This window comes from Oratosquilla oratoria, chromosome 25, assembly GCF_046742065.1.
Source record: "Oratosquilla oratoria isolate Oo_2021 chromosome 25, ASM4674206v1, whole genome shotgun sequence".
In the NCBI taxonomy this organism is placed as follows: Eukaryota; Metazoa; Arthropoda; class Malacostraca; order Stomatopoda; family Squillidae; genus Oratosquilla; species Oratosquilla oratoria.
The window spans coordinates 11835067-11860066 of record NC_134801.1 but is presented as its reverse complement, the minus strand read 5'-3'; the positions used below and the strand labels follow the sequence as shown (position 1 = coordinate 11860066).

At 39.6% G+C, this 25000-nt stretch overlaps 1 protein-coding gene across 3 annotated transcripts in view; it reads left to right on the top strand.

Annotated features, from left to right (window-relative positions):
- The window catches only part of LOC143038817 (dipeptidase 1-like), a 959386-nt gene that overhangs the window by 580055 nt on the left and 354331 nt on the right, over nucleotides 1-25000 (top strand). The window lies entirely within an intron of this gene.

The window sequence follows — 25000 nt, the reverse complement described above, 5'->3', positions numbered from 1 at the left end:
CTGAGGAACTCCACTCGTAAAATTTTCCATCTAGAAGTTTTGCAATTTGAAACAACTCTCTGTTTTCAATCATTCAACCAATTACTATTCCAACTTAATAGGATACTACTTACTCCGTGTAAAGCTAATTTAGTGAGTAGTCTTCTGTGGGGGACGGTATCAATAGCTTTTACAGAATCTAGATATATTAAATCTATATTGTTTCTTTTGTCATAATTCCAGATGACTGAGTTGTAGAATTCGAGTAAGTTAGTCACGCAAGAACGCTTTCATTTGAATCCATGCTGGATATCATTTATCAAACAGTTACTTTCCAAATGATGTTCGATAGCATCTCTGATGATAGTTTCCATCTTTTTTTTTTCCTACGGTTGAAGTCAAGCTTATAGGCCTGTAGTTATTTGGTTTCTTTTTGTCACCTTTTTTGAACATGGGAGTAACGTTAGCTAGCTTTCATTCTCCTGTGACATCTTCTGATATGATGGATTTCTTGAAAATAATTTCCAATGGAACAACAATCTCATTTTTAATTTCATTTAAGATTATTGGATACCAACCGTCAGATCCTGGTGTTTTATTGACTTTGAGTTTTTCTATACACCTTTTAATTTTTTTCTTTCTTTTGTTATATTTACCGTAGTAAGTTCACCCTAGACTTTTCACAGGTTTCAGTTTGGAGTTCACTTTGAGGTGTTTTGCTTACGAATACTGAGCTAGAATTTTTATTTTTTAAATATCACACATTCCTTCAATTGAATATGCAATGCGACTGTCAGCAGATAATAGTGGGTCAATGTTATTCCTAATAACTTTTATATCTAGTATAACTATAGAATTCTTGGGATTTTCTTTGAATTTCACGTCTTGTCGTCTTGGAACTTCCAGTGACAAGACATGACATTAGCTCCCCGTAGGTCCCGGCGAGAGGATGCATCTAGACATTTGCTCACCGAAAGTGACAACCCGACGAGACGTAACATAAACCATCGTAGGACTAGGGCCCCCTTTCTGGCGCCGCCCACCCGCATATTCCCACCAATCATATTCCACCATTTTTATTTCTTCCCTGTTCTTTGTACGGCCCACGGGCCTTTATATTCTAATGTACTTCACATTTGTAATCAGTTTTACCCTGAAGACGACCATGTGAAATGGTTGAAACAGCTGTCGGTATAAAATTGAAAACCACTCTGACGACTTTCGTACTTTCCTCCAGAGTTTGAACCATGAAGAGAAAATGATACTTAGAAAGTTAGAGAAATGTTCTCTAAAAATCATTGATGCCACATGTGCTTTAGCATTCAACAGCAATTGTTTAAGAGAAAGACTTTGCCCAAATGGTATATATATATATGTATATATATATATATATATATATATATATATATATATATATATATATATATATATATATATATATATGCATATTGATAAGTATTTTAGACAAACGATTAGATGGAGAACATAAACATAGGGGAAGGGTCGGAACCCTAAACACTCTAACGTTTCGTTCGCGTAGAACTTCTTCTGAAGAAGTTCTACGCGAACGAAACGTTAGAGTGTTTAGGGTTCCGACCCTTCCCCTGTGTTTATGTTCTCCATCATTCAAATCATATACACACACACATACATACATACACACATATATATACATATATATATATATATACATACATACATACATACATACATACATACATACATACATACATACATACATACATACATACATACATACATACATACATACATACATACATACATACATACATATCAGTGTATCCAAGAAGAATATTTGCTTATAGACAGACGAGATTAAATGATATTGCTGTTTCTGCAATGTTAATAAGGACTTGGGTAAGTTCTTTCCAGTTCCGTGTTTTTATCTTTCCATGTAGAGTAGTGTGATATGATGCGTCGTATGTATGCATTGATATTGGAGATTAAGTATCATTGAGGGCATCCACTTTTTCCGTTAAGACAAAGGTTTTTGTTGCTGGATTTTACGTATGCTGAAGTAGTGTACTTGTTATTATGACTAGTTACCAAGACGTCGAGGAAGGGTAAGCGGCCATTCCTCGATTCTTCGAACGTAAAATTAAGGCTGGAAGCTTCTATAAGTCGTTCTCTGAGTCTTTGGAAGTCTTGAATATCTTTGACCCTAACAGAAATGCCATTTATATAGCGGCAATAAGTGGAGGGTTGGTTGGTGGAGTGTGAACTTCTCTTTGGTTCCCATGAAAAAAATTGGGTAAAGGACTCCTAAGGGGCAACCCATGGCGATTCCATAGATTTGCTTGTACATGTTTCCGCAAGGACCTGTGAAAGGGACTTCTTTGGTACAGATTTCTAAAAGAGTGTGTAAGGAAGCTTCTGGAATGTTCAATGTTGGTGTGTTGTTGCATCGATAGACTCTACCTAAGATGAATGGTATTGCTCTGTTGACATTGGTGTTTGTAAACAAAGGTTCTACATCCAATGATGCTATAATGTGATTTTCTGCGGGAGGAACATTTGTTAGGATTTCTAGGAATTCTTGGGCGTCAGAACGTAACCCGTGGGTATGTAGGAGGTGAGAAATTTTGTTCAGTCTTTTAGCAACTGAATAAGTTGCCGTGGGAATTTATAAGTGATAGGACGAAGGGGGTTGTTGGGCTTGTGTGTTTTCACATTTTCGAATGCATGGCCAGGGGAATAGTCTCCGGTTAATTTGTTGAAGTGCGAGTTAGATGATGAGGCATTGATGTTTATTATACTGTTGGCTTTCTTTTTTATCCGTTCCGTGTGATTACTAATGATCTTGGTGAACTTGGAGGTGTCAGCAAGAATGTTGTCCATTTTTATGAGGTATTTTTGTTTGGAGATCATGGCAAAGGCTGCGGTTTTACCAGCTCTTCTGATAGCAATGTCTTCGTTTTCACGGTGTTGTTTGGCTGCTTGAATGTGTCTTTTATGTACTAAGTGGCTTTGGAAATCCTCTGGTTTTGGATGCTTCTGTAATAAGTATTGTTTAGAGGTTCATGGAGGGGTGACTTTCTTTTGTTTTTCCAATTTTTTAATGTCATCTACGGGTACTTCAATTTCTATTACTTTTCGGTGTTTTCTCAGCTTGGTAGTGTAGTGGCAGTTGAGTCTCATGCTGAGTAATTCCTCTTGATCTTAGGTGAGTTTTATGTTTCTTCTATAATGCCTGTAGAGTTCGGACACATTCCTGACTTTTGTGCTTTAGGAATGTTGTTGCTGTAGACGATATAGCTCATTTTCGACGAGTTCCCTTAAATTTGCTGGAACGTCTGCTTTTTCCAAGTAGCTAGAGATTTATCTAATCGTTCTTTCACTTGCAAAGAGTTCTTGATTCTCTTGCAATTGGCATTCTACGAGTACCTTTCTGAACTTGAAGGTTAGCTCCAAGTTCCTGGTTTTCTCGACATGAAGTTTAATATTAGTGTATCCAGGAAAAATGTTTTCTTGTAGACAGACGAGATTAAATGATATTGCTGTTTCTGCATTGTTTAACTTTTTGATGAGAACTTCTATATCTTTTGCTAGTTTACGATGTTGTACTCTTAGTTTGCTGAGTACCTGTCAGTAAATAGTTGCAACGTTGCGGTCTTCTCTGGAGATCATCTTCAGGCTATTTTTTTTTTTAGTGTATGTGTATGACGTTTATATACTATTTTGTTTCTGTTTGCTTGGATTGTGTCATGGAAAACAATCTTTCTGATTGGCTGCTCCATGCCCATTAGGAATCACTAGAGGAGGTTACATGCACTTATGGATTAGAAGAATCTGAAGGTCTATTATGTGTATGTTCATAGTTGGTTTTAATTTTGCTATGTAAATTGCTTCAATAATTGCTAGTCTACGAGAGTCTGTTTTTCTGTCTATTATTGTTATTCCTTCTCCTAAGTTTTAGCGGGTGAGGGAAGTTTTATGTTTGGTGTTATAATGATTCTTAATAGGTCTGTGTTGTAAGTGGCAATAAACCCACCCCACAAAGACAAGAAAACGTCACTATATACTTCAGAAATTACATATAAGAATACAAGACAGATGAAAAGTCCTCAAAGATATAATTACAAAACACGTTAAGACTAATGACCCAGAGGACAAAATATCACTGATCATTGATTACAAGACCCAAAAAGACGTCACAAATTTTACCAAGAAACCGCCCTTCCAAAGTGTCATTATTTTTGGAAGAAAACCACGTCATTTACTAACACAATTGTACCGTTGAGAACCATGGGACCAGTCGTATACTGGTAGCGAGAGGGAACCCGACCAGCTATGAGTGGATGTGTCAGGTTTTCCCTTTGGCTACCGATTTAATTATCAAGACACTTGCTGTTTTTAAAATGCACTTAAATCCGTCTCTGTCATTGTTATTTTCCCTGGTGGCGATATGTGCAGCTTCCACAGTTTTTCTCATTTTCTCTTCAAGTTCGTCGTGTAGAATTTCCACGCGGCTCCAGTCAGGGAGTTAGATGTTCTATGCCTCTTGAGGTCGCATAGAAGATCTAACTCTCTGGCTCATAATCTAGACAAATACGGAAACCTACCTGACTGGAGCCGCATGGAAATTCTACACGAGGGGCTTGAAAAGAAGATGAGGAAAACTGTGGAAGCTGCACATATCGCCACCAGGGAAAATAACAATGACAGAAACGGATATAAGTGCCTTTCAAAAACAGCAAGTGTCTTGCTAATTAAATCGGTAGCCAAAGGAAAAACCTGACACATCCACTCATAGCTGGCTGGGTTCGCTCTTGCTACGAATATAAGACTTGTGATCTAATTGTAATGCAGTAAGTCCTCTAAAGAGACCAAGTTGGTCGCAACGTTAGGGCAATAAAGTCTATTCCCAACATATCCTTGTTTGCCTTTCCTCACCCATTTCTCTTTCATTTGTCTTAAATAGTTATATATATATATATATATATATATATATATATATATATATATATATATGCATGAGAAATCACATAAACTCGTGATTCTAAATATGCGGAAAAACCACCAAGGAAAAAGAAAAACTGATGACCAAGCGCTTTCGTCTATTCAGACATCCTCAGGGTACATAGAAAAGAAAAAGTACACAAGAATATATACAAAGATAATGAGGTCAGGGAGGGAACCAGGAAAGGTTGTGAGGCTCTAATGTCAACCTGACCCGTTCGCGGCAGCGGACGTTTGGGCTTCTACTTTTTTCACAATAAAATTGTCTAATTTATACATACCATGACTTAAATTTAAGTTATTGACAAATGTATCTTTGATCAGACTGGATTCTATTATATTTCTCGTCAAATATGACTTATCTTTAACAATTTCTTTAGCACCCTCCCAATTTTACAATGATTAAAATCCCTTAGGTGAATAAATAAAGCATTAGAAATTTGCCCACTCTTGACGCTATACTGATGTTGTTTTAACCTTACTTTTAATTCTTTTCCAGTCTGACCAATATAGCATTTGTCGCAATTTTTACATGGAATTGAATATATACATCCTTCTCCTTATAAGGAAGAAGGATGTATATATTCAATTCCATGTAAAAATTGCGACAAATGCTATATTGGTCAGACTGGAACCTTTCCTGGTTCCCTCCCTGACCTCATACACACGAGGGAGATTTGACACATGGAAAGGGTTACTACTTATGCTAATTATTTCAGGTCAGGTCAAGTCTTGAAGGGTCGGGATGGGTGACCTCACTCCTTACAGTAATTATCGTATATTGTTTATTGTTAAGAGTATATACGATAATTATTGTAAGGAATGAGGTCACCCACTCCTACCCTTCAAGGCTTGACCTGACCTGAAATAATCAACTTAAGTGGCAACCCTTTCTATGTATCAAACCTCTCTCGTGTGTATTTAAATATATCATCTTACTATTTACTTATTCTATTATAATCCTTGAAGATGTGAAAATATCACGAAAACGCTCGGATTCCAAGAATTTTTCTTTTCCCTGTGGTGTTTAGTATATATATATATATATATTATATATATATATATATATATATATATATATATATATATATATATGTATATATATATGTATATATATATATATATATATATATATGTATGTATACATATATAAATACAAGGTTTGTTAAATAAGTAATGAGAAAATGTCAGGCAAGACATTAAATATGATTTGATCAAAATACTACTTCATGGTGAAGTACACATACATATATTCTATAAAATGACCAGGTGGCAACTTTCTATATTTGTAGGTCTGAGTGCAGCGGTGAAAGTGGTGGAACCAGTCTGATTCTATTTGCCGATCTGTGAACACTTGTCAAGATGCTGGGAAACATGGAGCAACGTTACGCCATCAATTTTTGTGTTAAACTTAAGAAAACTAAACAAGAAGTTTATGGAATGTTAAAGGAGGCCTATGGGATTAACAGATAAGCCAAGCAAGTTTCAATCGGTGATTTAACAGATTTTCTGAAGGAAATGATGAAGTTGAGGATGAACCCAGATCTGGAGCACCGAAAAGTGCACGCAAGGAGGAAAACATTGAGGAAGTGCAAAGGTAAGTGATACAAGACCATCAAATATCTACGAGGATGATATCTGAAGCTGTTGGTATTAGTATTGGAACAGTAGAGACAGTTCTGACAAAAGATCTAAAGCTCCACAAAGTCTGTGCCAAGTTCGTGCCAAAGATCCTCTCCGACGACCAGAGGAAGTTTCGTGTGGAATGTTGCACAAGTCAACGCTGGTGACCACCTGGATGGCCGACAGGGGAATGAAAATGGTACAACAGTAAAATAACACCCACCCTACAGCCCTGACCTAGCCCCTTGCAACTTCTTCCTGTTCCCACGCATGAAAGAAAGCCTCAGGGGAACCAGATTCCAGTCAACAGAGGAGCTGAAAGAGGCATTTGAAAGTCACCTGAGGGGATTAATGAAAAAGGACTTTGAGGAGAGACGCATTCAGAAGTGTGTAGTTGCGAGAGGCAATTATTTTGAAGGAGACAAAGATTTGTAACCTTATAAAAATAAATAGTGTCTCCTGACATTTTTTCGTTACTTGTCTAACATACCTCAGCTAGAGACCTTGTTTTTCTGCACAGACACCAGCTAGCGAATACCTGTGAAATTTATATCTCCGAATAGTGTTAAGTGATTGTGTTGTGTTTTTGTGATTGTATACGTATAGCGCTATACAGTTACAGATATAAGATAAAGTGTAGCGTTCTGTTTAAATTCAAAACAGTTTTCTGTTAGTGTACTCCAAAGGTAGGAGAAATAGTATAAGGTAAGCAGAGTAAGCTTCGCGTATTTAGTTTATTAGAGACCGCTTTGATTTGTTGTTGTTGTTGATTTGCATTTTCTCTTTGCCGTTTTTATTACTGAAGGGGGAGCGAAATGGCTTGTGAAGGTTGCGTGAACCTAGAGGTCCGTCTCAGGATGTGTGAGGAGGAAATTCGTCTTCTCAGGAGTGCGCTCCGTGAGAAGAGTGAACCCTCCCCACAACCCAAAGAGCGTTCCACTTCTTCCCCTACTGTCACTGCCATGAGCGAGTGGCGCTCCGTGGGGTCCCGTTTGTCGAGCCCGCGTTCGGTGAACGTGTGCCCTGTGGAGCAACCGCTGGCTCTAGCCAATCGTTTTGCTCTACTGGAGGATGAAGTGGGCTGAAAACCAGGAGTTCTTGGTGGTGGGGGACTCCATGGTGCGAGGCTATGACGACATCCTGCAGCGGAAGACTAAGCGACGTTGCAAGCTTGTATGTCAACCGGGCCGTGGGATCGTCGATTGTACCCGGTCCATCAGGGAGCAAGGACGGAAGAACACGGTTACGATTGTTCATACGGGAAGTAACGATGTAGGTGGGGTGAGATCAGAGGAGCTTGTTCGGAATTACAAGGTCCTCCTTCAGGAGATGAAAGAACGTGGGAGCCGTCACGTAGTCTGTGGGATCCTCCCGAGGATCTACGCAGGCTCGTGTTGGAACAGTAGAGCCATAGGGATCAATGATGGGATATCGCAGTTGTGTACACAATTGGGATACCACTTTCTTGATCCTTGGTATCTCTTTTCTAGGCGCCATGACCTTTACGCTTCTGATGGGATCCACCTTACCCGCAGAGGCAAAGATGTTCTTACAAACCTCATAGTGGGAGTTTGTAATGAATTAGCTCCTTTTTTAGGGTAGAAGCCCAAAGGGAAGGGGAATTAGAATGTACTTGGGAAAACAGTGTAGAATATAGCATTAATGTAGAACAATGTGCCAGTATAGGACAAAATATAATTTTAGGATATAATGTCGCTAGAGGACAAAATGTCACATTAGGATGTAATGTCATAGGACAAAATGTCACAATGGGATGTAATGACAGTGGAGGACAAAAGATCACGATGGGAAGTAATGATAGTGGAGAACAAAATACCACGATAGGATGTCATGATAATGGAGGAGAAAATATCACTGTAGGGTATAATGTCAGTAAAGGACAAAATATAATTTTAGGAAGGGATACCGGACAGAATGTCCATGAAGGCCAAAATATCATGATAGGATGTAATGACAGTGGATATAATGTCGCTAGAGGACGAAATGTCACATTATGATGTAATGTCATAGGACAAAATGTCACAATGGGATGTAATGACAGTGGAGGACAAAAGATCACAATGGGAAGTAATGATAGTGGAGGACAAAAGATCACAATGGGAAGTAATGATAGTGGAGAACTAAATATCACGATAGGATGTAATGATAATGGAGGAGAAAATATCACGGTAGGATATAATTTCCGTGAAGGACAAAATATAATTTTAGGAAGGGATACCGGACAGAATGTCAATGAAGGCCAAAATATCATGATAGGATGTAATGACAGTGGAAGACAAAAGATCACGATGGGATGTAATTATAATGGAGGAAAAAATATCACGGTAGGATATAATGTCACTGGAGGACAAAATATAACTTTAGAAAGGGATGCCGGACATAATGTCTCTGAACGACGGGAGGCCGCCGTAAATCACGGTGACGTAGGGGGACAAAATGTACAAAAGAGATCGGATGACCGTGATCGAACAGATGTCCGTGATGGGGGAAATGTTAATTTTGATAGGAGAAATGTTAATGAGGCATTGAACGTCATTGAAGGACCAAATAATAATATAGAGCAAGGTATAAATGAAAAACAAAATGATAATGTAATATATGATATTGAAATTCAAAATGTGTCAAAAAGAAATAATCACGAGTTTCTTAAAACCATGTACTTTAATGCTCGTAGTATTAGAAATAAATTTCAAGAAATACAGGCGTATGTCAAAAGCGAAAATCTCGATATGATAGGAATAACTGAGACATGGTTAAATGGTACAGAGTTCGAAGCTGAATTTAATATTGCGGGATTTAAACACTTTCATCAGGATAGAAACCACAAGAAAGGTGGGGGTGTTCTATTGTACGTTAAAAACAATGTTCATGCTTGTGTTTTAGAGAAAGTGAAACAGGATGCATATGATAGTTTGTGGGTTGAGTTAACCCAAACAAATGGACAAAAAAATAATATAGGTGTAATATATAGGCCAAAGACATTATCATTAGCAGACGACAAACTGTTATTTCAAGAACTGTCTAGTTTCTGCGACCGGGATTTATTGATAATGGGTGATTTCAATTTTACTGACATTGATTGGATGACCCTTGAACATGGCCATATAGGTAGTCGCTTGTTTGATTTTCTTGATGACAATTACTTAATTCAGCATGTAAAAGAGCCCACAAGATATGGAAACTTACTCGATCTTTTGATCACTAGCCGCGAAAGCATGGTAACTGATGTAGAAGTCGGCGAATCTGTTGCAAATAGCGATCACAACCTAGTTAGATTCAAACTCCTAAACAATTTTAGAATAGATACTTGTGTTTCTAAAATACCCGATTTCAGTAAAGCTCAGTTCATAGAACTACGTCAGGAGCTTCAGCTTACAGATTGGGAGGCAAAATTAAACGAAAGACCTGTAGATCAGATGTGGGAAATATTTCAAAATACGCTCACTAAGATGATTCAAACTTACATTCCTTTTAAGGACAGACGTCCCCCAAATCAGGCTCGCCCAAAGTGGCTCGACAAAGAAACTGAAAAAAGTATTGCTAAAAAGAGACAGGCTTATAAGTGCTCGGGTGTATCTAATGACTATGAAAGTTATGTATCAATACAGAGAGATTTAAAAAAGACAATAAGAAAAAGAAAACGACAATACGAAATGAACATCGCTGATAAATCCAAAGAGAATCCCAAAGAATTCTATAGTTACATTAGAGATAAAAAAGTTGTTAGGAATCACATTGGTCCACTATTATCTGCTGACGGTCAACTTGAATATTCAAATGAAGGAATGTGTAATATCTTAAACAATTATTTTAGCTCGGTATTCGTAAACGAAACACCTCAAGGTGAATTCCAAACTGAAACCTGTGAAAAGTCTAAGGTAAACTTACTCGGTACGGTAAATATAACAAAAGAAAAAATTAAAAGGTGTATAGACAAACTCAAAGTTAATAAAACACCAGGGCCTGACGGTTGGCATCCAAGAATCTTAAAGGAAATGAAAAATGAGATTGTTGTTCCATTAGAAATTATTTTCAAGAAATCCATCATATCCGGAGATGTCCCAAGAGAATGGAAGCTAGCTGACGTTACTCCCATATTCAAAAAAGGTGACAAAAAGAAACCAAATAACTATAGGCCTATAAGTTTGACTTCAATCGTAGGAAAAATAATGGAAACTATCATCAGAGATGCTATCGAACATTATTTAGAAAGTAACCGTTTGATAAATGATAGCCAGCATGGTTTCAGACGAACGTTCTTGCGTGACTAACTTACTCGAATTCTACAACACAGTTATCTCGAATTATGACAAAAGAAACAATATAGATTTAGTATATCTAGACTTTGCAAAAGCTTTTGATACCGTCCCACACGAAAGACTACTTACTAAATTAGCTTTGCATGGAATAAGTGGTAGCCTATTAGGTTGGACCAGTAATTGGTTGAATGATCAAAAACAGAGAGTTGTTTTAAATGGAAAAACTTCTGAATGGAAAAATGTTACAAGTGGAGTTCCTCAGGGTTCCGTTCTTGGGCCACTTCTATTCATAGTATATATAAATTATATAGACCATGGACTAAAATCTACTGTTTCCAAATTTGCTGATGATACAAAACTGTGCCGAGTGGCAAATGATCACTCAAACCAATTAGATATTCAAGAAGATTTAGATAAATTACAGCAATGGTCTGAAAAGTGGCTAATGAAATTTAACACAAGTAAATGCAAGGTAATGCACATAGGTAAAAATAACAGTAAGTACGATTACAAGTTATTTGGAAATTCGTTAACAAAAGTGGATAGTGAAAAAGATCTTGGCGTAATTATCAGTAACGACCTCAAATCATCCAAGCAGTGTATTTCAGCCTCTGAGAAAGCGAATAAGATTCTAGGACTGATTGCGCGATCTTTTGATTTCAAAAGTCCATCACTCATTAACAAGCTATATAAATCGTTAGTTCGTCCACATTTGGAATATGCTGTTTCCGTATGGTCACTGAATCTCATTAAAGACATTGACAGATTGGAAACAGTACAACGGCGAGCCATAAAACTGATTCCAAATATCAAAAATAAATCATACGAAAATCGACTAAAACATATGAATCTGTTTTCCCTAAAAAAGCGTAGACTCAGAGGTGACTTGATACAGGTCTATAAAATTCTAAAGGGAATTGACACATCAAAAGTGACAAAATTTTTACATTGAATGAGAATCAGACAAGAAACAATGGTCTCAAACTGTCCGGAAATAGATTCAATTTGGAAGTAGGTAGAAACAACTTTGCCAGCCGTGTAGTTAATGAATGGAATAAACTTCCTGCACAGGTAGTGCAATGTAGTTCAGTTCAAAGCTTTAAGAATCATTTAGATAAATACCTAAGTAAGATGCTGTAATGATTATAATTTATCTTATATTATTTGTTTTTGTTTTGTTATCATTTGTCTGTCTGATTTTTATTTATTATTAGTTATATGTCAATTTATTATTATTTACTATTTACCTGTTTGTTTATTATTTAACTACACCTATGCTTTTATTTATGTATTTTATTTGTTATTTACATTATCATAGTTTTTATTTATTATTTTATTATTAATATGATTTTTTTTTTCGCATCCGACCTAGATATGGATCAAAAGGTCTCCTGTCGGCATGCTCCGCCTTTGTAATCCTTTGTATATATATATATATGTATATATACATATATATCTATATATATATATATATATACAGTTGATATTAAAAATTCGGCAACCCTGGGACCTGAGGACGGCCGGATTTGTTTAAATTTCGAATTCTTTAAGGTTATATATGTTGTATACTACCTCTGCAATCATTTATAGGAAAAATAGACATTAAGTGAAAAGCAAATTAACTTTTATTGTTTACAACTAAATAGAATACAGTGCAGATACAGATACAAGTAGTTCTACAGAATTTTAATTCAGTTTCAATTCAATTCAATTTTTTTTTTTTTTTTTTTTTGCATCCGACCTAGATATGGATCAAAAGGTCTCCTGTCGGCATGCTCCGCCTTTGTAATCCTTTGTAAATAGTAAGATCCTCAAAATCTTAATTAAAAATTCCTAAGAATTTTAATACAACTAAATAAAAAACTACTGTACTTCTTCAGAATTTTAATCATTACTTGTACAGTATTGTACCCTCAAAAAGAAGCTAAATAGTAGATGGGCTGTTAGGATCATCTTCTTCATTAACATCTTCAGCAACAGAAACAGGATTATCTTCTTCATCAACATCCTCAGCAACAGAAATAGGATCATCTTCTTCATCAACATTCTCAGCAACAGAAACAGGATCATCTTCTTCATCACTGAAAGTGACAGCATCCTCAGAATCAGGAACAACTTTAACTGTTGGTGGTGGTGACAGCACATCTGGTTGTCTTGAAGTTGATGGGAGTGGACCATCAATTGTGGACATCGCTGTTGTTGTTGTTGTTTTCTGCTCCATAGCTATACTCTTGAATATATCGTGCATTGTTTGTTGCTTCATAAACCTGGGTCTTTCTCAAATAAATTGATCTTGGAGTAAGTAAATATTCATGATAACTTGTTCACTTACAAAACTTCGTTCCTCTAGTCCAGCCTGTAGTTCAGTTGTCAACGTAATTAACCTTTCAATGGAGATTCTTTCTATCACATCTTCCTAATTTTCGTCACTGCTTTCAATTTTCTTCTCTGCTGAATCCATAATAGGGGCTATGCGATAGCGCCATCAAAACATAAACGGCACCCCCAGAAAACAGTGGCGCGCCAACTCGGGAAATTTGAAATTATGCTTCCCAAATTTATACCGGAATACTGAATCATCTAGATTTTAGGTTGCCGGATTTTTTAATGTCAACCTGTTCATATATTGCAACGAGACTTAGACGTTATTGTAATATTAAAGAAAGGGTTCTGACAGGTTTCCACCGTGAGCAATTACTCAGAAGAAATACGAAATGAAATATTAACCTCACTTTTCCAATATATTTCATTACTCGTACACTGTGGAAATACACTATTTCTTATAATAGCATTACTAGCATTACATATGAGATCACATACGAAATGTTCACCATAATACACTATAACCAGACACGACAACAGCCACCATATCTTATCCTTACTCTTACTCATATTTCATCTATTTATTTTCTCTCACCCTGTTTCAAACATGGGTTTTTCACTGTTCACATCACACAAGTTTGAGGTAGTTGTGAGGTAGAAATGAATAGTACACAAATCGACGAGGAAAACCAAAACGACTACCCTCGAGCAGGCCTCGCCTTGGAATTCTTCAGCTACTAACGCTACTTGCCCTCGGCTCGGGTATCCCGCGTTGCCAAACGTGCGATTCATACCCTCTCCACATATAAGAGTCTGTGTATCTACATGAGACAAATACATACTACAATTTGTGTTTAACCTACAATCACCTTCGTAACACTATCTTCCTTCTTCAAAACAGTCGATCCGACAAGTTTACAAACTAAAAAGCTCTTTCAGGTGATCGTTAAACCTAACCTAATCTAAACAATTGCACGAACTCTCTTAACAAAAAACATAACCTTGAAAGCAAAACTTACATTACAATACAATAACTTTACTGAGGAAGAACGCAATCTTGACAACAAAACTTACAGTACAACACATCACCTCTTTATTTATTATCTTCTTCTTCCAGTACATGATCTATTACACACTTTGGCTTCTCCTTTGACCTCTTAGGTTGCACTGACATTAGTTCTAACGCAACCGCACTTTCTTTCTCCACATAACAGGTCTCGCTTTCACTTTCCACTTCAATTTCACGACCAACAGCTTTGTACTCACTGTCACCGTCACTGTCACTGTCACTCGCAAAAACATTCAATTTTCCGCATTCCACGTGAAATTTCTTGTTTCCGTGTACTTTCACAGGTGATCCACGTGAACCACCTTACTTCGCTTCCCTGCTCCCGTGGAAATGCAATACGTGACCTCCGACTAGGCTTCCTGGATGGTATGCGGTCTTTCCCAGGCACTCTGTAACTTTGGTTACAGTCCTCGTTTCCCACGAGGGTAGTGCAGCTACACTTGGTCACCAGGAGAGTACGTGGCTGGCTTGGAGTGCTATAGATAACGTTGTCCTATTCCTTGGCCGGCCACACGAAGACGTTAATGCACTCTTTGCGGGTGTAATCCAGGCGTTGTTGCAATTTCGTCGCATACTCTGTAGTACACGTAGGAAGGTCTACATCCGGGGCCTTTCCGTGGCCAAGTCAACTGGAAGGCGGAGCTCTATCCCAAACATGAGGCGAGCGTAAGTGTATTCCGGAGCATCATGCCCCACAGACCGGTAAGCCATCACCAAGTAAAGAAGCCATACTTCCCAGTCCTGTAGGCCCTCTTCACAGTATTTGGCTAGCTTGCCAGCCAGGAAATGGTTGAACCGCTCCACCATGCCATCACTCTGAGGTCTCAGGGATGTGGTGTAGGCCAGAATGCAGGAGTGCAGTTCACCAGGCACACCGAAGCGGGCGAAGAACTGACTGACGAGTACCTCCACTACCGTCTCTCCTTCGTGATCCGGCAGGGCATACACCTCTGGCCACTTGGTGAAGTAGTCTATCGCGACACAGATGAACCTGTTGCCTCGATGGGTACAGGGCAACAGACCAGTGATGTCCACTACCACTCTCTCCATTGGAGCTCCAACTTGATACAACTGGAGGCGGGCCCGAGTCCTGCAAACAGGTCCCTTCCTGGTGGCACACACCTGGTAGGAACGACACCATTCCATGATATTTTGCCACATGCCGACCCAATAGAACCTCTGGCGGAGGTGGGAGAGGGTTTTCTTGATGCCGGTGGCTCCTGCGTGCATCTCTTGTAGTAACCCCGCTCTGACAGCACGCGGCACCACTACTTACCACCTATCCTTTCCGGTGCTAAACTCTACCCATGGTTTCTACAGCACACACCCCTCCAATCGTAAGACTATTCAGTGCTCCACGAGGCACTTTGTGGCGCCACTACTTTCCCGCTGGGCCTCTCATGGTCAGCTTCCAACCAGTAAACTACAGGAACGAGGTTAGGGTCTTCTCGTTGGTACTTCCTCCATCTCTCCTCCCTGTCATCCCTATCTACCACTCGTAGACATCCGAAAACCACTTATTTTACCGCCAAGTACAGTGAGCGCATTCCAGCTCACACGGGCCTCAAAATGTCTGTGTTATTGTGCACTCGTCCGGCCCGATATTCAGTGCGGTAGTTGTACTGTTGCAGTCGATCAAGACACCGTGCTAGTTGCCCCTCCGGTTCCTTCAGCGTTTTCAGCCAACTGGGAGAAGCATTATCCGTCCAAACGGTGAACATAGCTCCGTACAGGTAGTAGTGGAAATGGGCCAGACTTTTCACTACATTCTGAAGCTCTTTCCTCGTAGTGCAGTAGTTCCTCTCTGGCTTGCTGAATTTGGCGCCATAAGAAGCAACCACTAGTCCTTGCCCCTCCCGAATCTAAGAAAGCATTGCTCCGACACCATCTGCGCTGGCGTCTGTGTCAAGCAGATACGGGAGACATGGTTCCGGATATCGGAGTACCGGAGCATCCATCAGGGCCTGGTTCAGGTCGTTGAAAGCTCGTTGGAATACTTCATTCCAGTCAAAGTGTGCTCCTTCTCGTGTAAGCTGGTGTAGCGGAACAACTACGGTCGCAAATCCTTCCATGAACCTCCTATAGTAAGTGTAAACAACTACAAAGATCCGTACCTCTGACGCGCAGGTGGACACCGGCCAACTTTTCACGGCTGCCACCTTCTGCGGGTCGGTACGTACTCCATCCCTGCCCACGATGTGATCCAGAAATGGCAATTCATGTTGGAAGAGGGAGCACTTCTTGGGACTGAGCTTGAGGTTCACCTTCCTAAAACTTCCTCTAGCCATTCCATCTCCTGCTCAAGACTTCCTTCGAAGACCAGCACATCGTCCAGGTACACCACGGCCGTCCTCCACTGCATCCCCTCGAGGATCATCTCCATGAGGCGCTTGAAACATCCATGAGCATTACACAGGCCGAAGGACATCATGTTTAAATGATACAAAACTGCCCGAACGAAAATGCTGTCTTCTTGTCTTCCTCCTCCATTTCCACTTGGTGGTAACCTGACTTCAGGTCCAGCGTGGAGAGCCACTGTACTCCCGTCAGCGCGTCGAACGTGTTGTCGATCCTGGGTAAGGGATAAGAATCTTTCGTAGCCACGGCATTCAGTGCCCTATAGTCGACGTAAAACTTCTTGGTACAATTTTTCTTCGTTACTAGTACCACCGGCGACGACCGGCGACTTCTCCACCAAAACCAAAGCTGCCATCTCTTGCACAGATTTTTTCCATCTCCGTTCGTTTCGCTGTAGGAATTATCCCCGGTGGATGTTGATGTTTGTGTTCATTACGAGACGCACCAACGACGTACGGCCGACATCCATGTCTCCACTGCTAAACACGCCTATGTACTGCTACAAGAGATGACACAAAAACTCATTTTCTCCTTCGGTCAAGCGTGTGGAACTCCTATGATCCAAATACTTCAGGTGCTCCGACAGCTCCACACCAGTTCTTCCTGCTTTCTCCGACTGTCCACCACTCATATCACCTGTCGGTTTTGGTTGCTCCCCTCGATTTTCGTGGACTGTTTCCCGGTTTAGACAGCATCCACTAAACTCTATCTCTCTCCTAGGCGTCTGCTGACTGTGGCTCACCTATCTGATCTGCGTGATCCGGGAGGTTCAAGGGTACCTCTTCACCGTCCACCTTCAACTTCCTACTCCCAAAGTTGATGACCACTTCACTCTTCATCAGGTTATCCAGGCCCATCAAACACCACGCCATTACCAGCCTGCACTGGACCCTTGAGCGGCATGGTGCCCAGTCACACCACAGAGTTCCTATCGGACGGTTAGAAGCGCCCTGGTATTCACCAAGTCCGTCTTGACGATGGTCTTCTCTGTTCCAGTGTCTATTATCATCCTGCTTGGCTCCCCGTCCAAAGTACTATCCACCTGAACAGCCGATGTCGTGGTGTTCCGACAGTCTACTCTAGTTGGGGGCTCGGGAAAATTGGCTGGGTCTTGGGCCCCGTACCCAGCCTAGTATAGTTTCCCGCTAGTTTCACCATCTTGACCTGCGGGCAAGTATCTGTTGTGTGGCTGTAATGACCACAGTTTCAACAGCACGGCAAAAACATAGGTGGATCCATACTCGGATCTAGCATGTCGAGGGAAGGTGCCCTTTGTATCACTCAACATCCATGTCTCTTGAGACCTACTTGTCCGTACTGGTAGCACTTCAATCTGAAGTGCATTACAGCAACTTGCTTAGGTGTTTATCTAAACGAATACTAAAGCTTCAAACTGAACTACATTGCACGGCCTCTGCAGGAAGTTTATTTCATTCATTAACTACAAGGATGGCGAAATTGTTTCTACCCACTTCCAAGTTAAATCTATTTCCTGACAGTTTGAAAACATTATTTCTTGTTGGATCATTCAGTGTGAAATTTTTTTCACTTTTGATGATATCTATTCTTTTTAGAATCTTAAAGACCAGTATCAAGTCACCTCTGAGTCTAAGCTTTTTTAGAAAAAACAGATTTATATGTTTTAGTCGATTTTCGTATGATTTATCTTTTATATTCGAGATAAGTTTTGCTGCTCACCGCTGTACTTTTTCCAATCTGTCAATGTTTTTGATGAGATTCGGTGATCATATGGAAACAGCATATTCCAAATTTGGACGATCTAATGAGAGATGAACTTTTGAAGTCATGATCGAGCAATCAGTCCTTAATCTAATTTGCTTTCTCATAGTCTGAAATTCATTGTTTAGATGGTTGGAGATCGTTACTGATGATTACGCCGAGATCCTTTTCACTCTCCACTTTTGTTAACGAATTTCCAAATAACTTGTAATCGTACTTACTGTTATTTTAAAATATGTGCATAACCAGTTTTCAGACCATTGCTTTAGTTTATATAAACCTTCTTGAATATTTAATTAATTTCAGTGATCTTTTGCCATTTCGCACAGTTTTGTATCATCAGCATATTTGGAGACAACAGATTTCAGTCCATGGTCTATATTATTTATATATACTATGAATACAAGTGGCCCAAGAACGAATCCTGAGGAACTCCACTCGTAATATTTTTCCATCTAGAAGTTTTGTCATTTAAAACAACTCTCTGTTTTCGAACATAGTACAAATTAATAGGCTATCATTTATTCCGTATGATGCTAATTTCGTAAGTAGGTTTTCGTGGTGGAAATTATCAAAAGCTTTTACAATGTCTAGACATATTGAATCTATATTGTTTCTTTTGTCATAATTCGAGATGACTGTGTTGTAGAATTCGAGTAAGTTAGTTATGCAAGAACGTTTCCATCTGAATCCATGCTGATTATCATTTATCAAACAGTTGCTTTCCAAATGATGTTCGATAGCATCTCTGATGATAGTTTCCATGGTTTTTCCTACAATTGAAATCAAGCTTATAGGCCTGTAGTTATTAGATTTATTTTTGTCACCTTTTTTGAATATGGGAGTAACGTTAGCTAGCTTCCATTCTCTTGGGACATCTCCGGATATGATGGATTTCTTGAAAATAATTTCTAATGGAACAACAATCTCATTTTTCATTTCCTTTAAGATTCTTGGATGTCAACTGTCTGGCCATAGTGTTTTCTATACACCTTTTATTTATTTATTTATTTTTTTATTTTTTTTTTTTTTTTTTTTTTTTTTTTTTTTTTTTTTTACCGTAGTGAGGAAGTTCACCTTAGACTTTTCGCAGGTTTCAGTTTTGAGTTCACTTTGAGATGTTTCGTTAACAAATACTAAGCTAAAGTAGTTGTTTAGAATATCACACATTCCTTCATTTGAATATTCAGATCGACCGTCAGCAGATAATAAGAGACCTATGTCATTCCTAATTTTCTGAGCCCATGTATTATTTTGGTCATTCTCCTCTGTACTGATTCTAGTGAATTGATGTCCATTCTATAAAACAAAGACCAAAACTGTACCGTATAGTGAAGGATGGGTCTAACTAACGCTAGATAGAGTTTGATAATTACTTCTGCACTTATATTTGTAACCGTCCTAGCAATGAAACCTAGAACTTTGTTTGCTTTATTCCTGGATTTAAGGTCATGACTCATTCAAACTTCCAAGTCTCTCTCGCACTTAATTTTCTTGAAGTACGTGCTATCTAAGCTATATCTATTTTCAGGGTTGTGTATCTCTACGTTTAATACACTGCACTTTGAGATATTGAAGCTCATTTGCCATTTCACCGATCATGTGAACAACTTGTTAAGATCGTCCTGCAGAAGTTCGGCGTCGTCACCTGACCTAATTTGATGTCATATTTTAGTGTCGTCCGCAAACTTACTAACATCACTATTAATCCCATTGTCCTAGTCGTTTATGCAAGGGACCCAAAACCGAGCCCTCGGGGACCCCACTAGGATCACTCCCTCACCTGGACTTTACATCATTTATGGTGACCCGCTGTTTTCTGTCATTGATCCAAGCTCTAATCTATTCTAACACTTTTCCTCCTATGCCATAGGCTTTGATTTAATTTAGTAGTCTCTGGTGGGGCACCTTGTTGAATGCTTTGCTAAAGTCAAGGTAAAAAACATCGTTACTATCATTGTTATCTGACGCCTTATATACTTAAGGGTAAAATGATAGAAGATTAGTTACACATGACTTACTTTTGGCTAAACCATACTGTGTATCACAAATCAAATTATGTTTCTCGATGTTTTCTCTGAGTCTATTAACTATCATTGATTCAAGCATTTTACCTATAACTGATGTCAAACTGATTGGCCTGTAGTTGCAGATAGACGATTTATCTCCCTGTTCGAAATCAGGAACAATGTTTGCCTGCCCCCAAGTAATATGCACAAAACCAGTGTCTACCGACTTATTAAATATTTCTGTTAACTGGTGGTATATTTCAATTTTATACTCTTTAAGCACTCTCGGAAAAAAATTTGTCTGGACCCGGGAATTTTGTATCTTTAAGTCTTTCAATCTGCTTGACCACCTCTACCTTACTAATACTGATATTAGATAGTTTACTTTCTTCCTCCCCACTGAAAATCGGATCGCAGTCAGATACCTTATCTAACCCCTCCTCAGTAAAAACCGAGAGAAAATATTTGTTAAACGCCTCACCCATTTTTCCTCCGATTCTCTCATGACATTTTCGTCATTATGAATTGGACCTCGTCTTCTTCTTTTTTTTCTTCTTTTTTTTTAAGACATGAAAGAAGCCTTTTGGATTGGACCTCGCTTGTCTGGCAACCTTAATTTTATAGTTGCGTTTCGCTGTGCGCGTATTCTTTTTAACCAGTTTTGCCATATCGTTATATTTGGATCTAAGGTGTGTTTCCCCATTTCTTATTCCTACTTAAAGTCCTCTTTTCATTCCGATCTCATGTTTCTACCTATCCGGCATCCATTTGGGAAAACTAATATTCTTCCGTATTGACTTGAGGAGAATAAATTTATTGTGTGCATTCAGAATTAAATCTGTTGGGTTACTATACATTTCGTTTAAATCGTCGACCTGACTGTTGACCCCGCGCCCGCAAGTGACCTGACCTAAGGTACACATACCCTCCGTGACCCGACCATTGACGGCGCTAATGACGTCCGAACTGACCGTATATTTGACCTCGTCACAGCCCCCCTAGGTCGGTCGCATAAGTGATCAATTATCTCAAATATTATCTCATCAAGTCAAAATTAGCTATCCTGAAGTCAGGTAGTTGAACGTTATTCGTATTTCTTAATTCTTCCCAAATAATATTAAAACTTATATCTTGATCGCTAGAGCCAAGACTATCTCCCACTTTCACGTTGTTCGTTAGGTGCTCATTATTAGTTAAGAGTAAGTCCAGAGTATTCTCTCCCCTCGTACGGTCAGTTATCATTTGTTTTAGGAAATTACCCTGCACCACATCTAAGAAAAAAATTGCTTCCTGATCTCCTACTCAAATTTCCCAGTCAATATTTCTATAATTAAAATCTCCCATGATCACAACGTTTTTGTACTGGGACGCCCTGCGAATTTTATGAATCAGGGGGTTAGTATGCTCAATATTAAGGTTAGGAGGTCTATATAGGATGCCAATAATAGATTTCTTGTTCTTGCCTAAAATATCCACCCAAATAGATTCCGTACTGTCCTCTTCCTTAATCGAATTGTTGATAATACAGTTTATTGTGTTTTTAACAAAAATTGCTACTCTTTCCCCACCCTCTCCTTGTGAAAAAAACAAACTTATATCCTTCTATTTTTATTTCCGGAAGGAAATGGCTATCTGCCATATTGATCAAGAATTCAGTAACAGCTACAATATCAAATCTCTCTAAGCATGCTTTACCTCGCAGTAATTAAATTTCATTTATTACGCTTCAATTGTTTGTATAGTAAACTTTTATTTTATCATCCCTCCACCTGCTTTGGTGATTCTTTACACAGTCCCTCAATGAGATGTTTCTATAGCTTAAACTATACTCCGATACTCCCCCCCTGACTCCCACTTAATCTGCCCCTCTCCCCAATACATGATGCCTACTTCTCGCTCAAGGGATTTAGCAAAAAGCCGAAATCCTCTGTGTGACGGGTGCACACCGTCCTTTGTATAGTATATAGACGATTCTTACCGTAAAAGCAATCCCAGTTCTCGACAATTGCCCATCCATTGGCCTTACAATGTTTTGCCAGTCTGCAATTCATTGCAATAGCCCTGGAATGCCACATGCCTCCAACTCTACGCCTCGGAGGGATTTCACATACAACAGGAACCTTTCCCTCTTCCCTAATCTTATCTAGCGCATCCTGAAGCCGCGCAAACAAATCCTCACCCCCTAAATTACCTATGTCATTCCCACCAGCACTTAAAGAAACAGTGGGTTTCATACCTTCCCCGTCTATACACTCTTCTATCTAGTCTCTAACATCACCTATCCCCACCCCGGGGAAGCACACTTGGGTCCTATGCTTCCTATCTTTGTCGTAGAAGGGCCTATTTAAATACCGCACCTAGCTATCTCCTACAACCAAAATCTTACCTGTGGCCAGGGATCTAGCCACTGCACTATCCTTATTCTCTTGCATTTTCTTCGTTTCTTCTTGTATACCCACGAGAGCTTGAAATGACTTCTGCATTCAAGCGGTCTGGTGAGGGCTTTGTATCCTCTCTTCGTATTTTGTTTGTCATCTTTTTCTATCCCAGTTCCAAGCATGGTTTGTCGTCCGTGTTTTGGGTCTTCGAGTGAAGAACTCGATTCACCTCCTTAAGGCCTTCAACAGTCTTCTCTGAGGCAACAATTCTATTACGTAGAGATTGTACCTCTTCTGCGCTAATCAATGATACACAACCACTTGCAATTTTGCTGTTTGAAGCAGTTACCCCAGTTGACCTGACCTGAGTGACGCCTACTGCTCAACTACGAAGCCTACTGCTCAGATTTTTATGGAAACACAGATACATGAGAAACCTTTAGGAAAAGGTATGGGTGTTTATTGGGCCTTCATGGATTTGGAACACTGGGAGGTATTGCAGATATATGGGATAGGAGGAAAGCTGTTAAGAATAGTTAAGAGTTTTTACGAGAGTAGTAAATCTTGTATTAGAATCAGAAATGGAGACAGTGAGTGGTTTGAGGTAAAGGTGGGACTTCGTCAGTGATGTGTTATGTCGCCTTGGCTGTTCATTTTATACATGGATGGGGTGGTGCGAGAAGTAAACGCAAGGATAATGGGCCGGAGGTTGGGGATGGTTAAAGAAAATGGGTGGGAAAAATGGGAGGTAAGCCAGTTGTTGTTTTCTGACGAGACTGCACTTGTGGCAGGATCAGAGCAGGGACTAAGAAAATTAGTGACAGTTTGAGAAATTGTGCAAAAGTTGAAGATTATTGTGGGTAAAAGGAAAGTAATGAGATGTACTAGGGGAGAATGTGGTAACAAATTGGAAGTGAGTATTAAGGGAAAGATACTGAAGGAAGTGGATTGTGAGTTGCTTTGGGGCGCTTCTTGGAAGTACTCTCTATACTCTCCGTCGGCGATTTCTGCAGGACTGCTTAGCAGAACAGGTACTTCCAAGAAGCGCGCCAAAGCAACTCACGAGCAAAGAAAACCCCTTCACCAACAGCGCATGAGCATATCTCAAAGATGCCTGCTCCGACTTATTTAACATCATTGACGAATTAAGAGGAAGCGCCGCTGGATTAACCCACACACCTAGTGACAAAGTTACACAACAAATACGGCGCACAAGAACTAACGTTGAGAAGAAAATTACTGGATTTGTGTTCTGACAGCATGTGGAACAACATAGGTCGTGCGAACCTCATCACAAATCTATCAGACATGCATCTTTCAGAGACAGAAACTCAAGTGTTCTCCCTTGGCCTAAAATTCGACAAAGAGACTAACAGAACATAAAAACGATCTACGACATCACAGGACTTCAAATTCTATGCTAATGCACGTGGACACGCACGGGCATTTACCAAAATGGAAAGAGGCACGCCCTACCTGGACCGGGCTAGAGAGAAAAATTAGAAAGCTGGTCGAGTCCGCATGCATAACACTGGGAAAGGTCAGCAACCACAGAGAAGGATTTGTTAATCTGTCATTTGCAGCCGCCAGATTTATTTTGGAGGAGGGACCATCGGGCCAATCAGCATGCGACATTCTGAGACGTCCAACGGGATGAGCCGTAAAGGGAGTATATATACTGTATACATACGTTGTCTGTCACTCTGAAGAAGACTTGTAGTCGAAACGTCAGGAATATAGTGTTCTCGCTCGAACCCACGTTTCTCTACCTCCTTTTCCACTCGTCTGTCTTACCTTCATAGCATCTATATATATATATATATATATATATATATATATATATATGTATGTATGTATGTGTGTGTGTGTGTGTGTGTGTGTGTGTGTGTGTGTGTGTGTGTGTGTGTGTGTGTGTGTGTGTGTGTTTGTGTGTGTGTGTGTGTGTGTGTGTGTGTGTGTGTGTGTGTGTGTGTGTGTGTGTGTGTGTGTGTGTGTGTGTGTGTGTGTGTGTGTGTGTGTGTGATTCACTATGGTCTTGGATCACGTGTTGGACTCGATCGACAGCTATTTCCCTCCCAAAAGAAAGCTCAGATCTCATATGACCAATCTATGGGTAATGCTGTGTCCTTACACGCACGCACACCTAACTACCCGTCCACGAGAATTGAAGTAACGACTCGCAGCGCAGCGATGCTGAAGTTATTTCAGTTCTGGGCGGGATTCGAACCCGGACCTCCTTAGTGGTAGCCGGGAACTCTACCA